We start from the raw sequence: 750 nt of genomic DNA on the forward strand, positions 1-750 counted from the left end.
TTTCTATTTCTTTCTATTAATATTTCTTTCTTTTATATAATATTTTCTATTTCTACTTTCTATTTCTTTCTATTATATTCTATTTTCTATTCTACTTCTATCTATTTTATTATTATTTTTTACTTACTATATATATATTCATATTCATCATACTATATAAGTGGTGGTTCCCTTGGACTATCAAGGGTATTCCAGTCATTTCCTTCCTTAAAAGAGCTCCTACTTAATATTTCTTTCTTTTATATAATATTTTCTATTTCTACTTTCTATTTCTTTCTATTAATATTTCTTTCTTTTATATAATATTTTCTATTTCTACTTTCTATTTCTTTCTATTAATATTTCTTTCTTTTATATAATATTTTCTATTTCTACTTTCTATTTCTTTCTATTAATATTTCTTTCTTTTATATAATATTTTCTATTTCTACTTTCTATTTCTTTCTATTATATTCTATTTTCTATTCTACTTCTATCTATTTTATTATTATTTTTTACTTACTATATATATATCCCGTCATTTCCTTCCATATAAGTGGTGGTTCCCTTGGACTACCAAGGGTAGTCCCGTTATTTCCTTCCTTTAAAGAGCTCCTACCAATACTACCAAACCTATCAAAAATGGCCACGTAGGGCTAATTAATATTTCTTTATATTATTTTATGTTATTCTCATCATATCATCATATCATCATCATCATAAGTGGTGGTTCCCTTCGACTACCAAGGGTATTCCCGTCATTTCATCATA

This window comes from Solanum tuberosum, unplaced genomic scaffold (assembly GCF_000226075.1).
Source record: "Solanum tuberosum cultivar DM 1-3 516 R44 unplaced genomic scaffold, SolTub_3.0 scf00136, whole genome shotgun sequence".
NCBI classification, from domain to species: domain Eukaryota; kingdom Viridiplantae; phylum Streptophyta; class Magnoliopsida; order Solanales; family Solanaceae; genus Solanum; species Solanum tuberosum.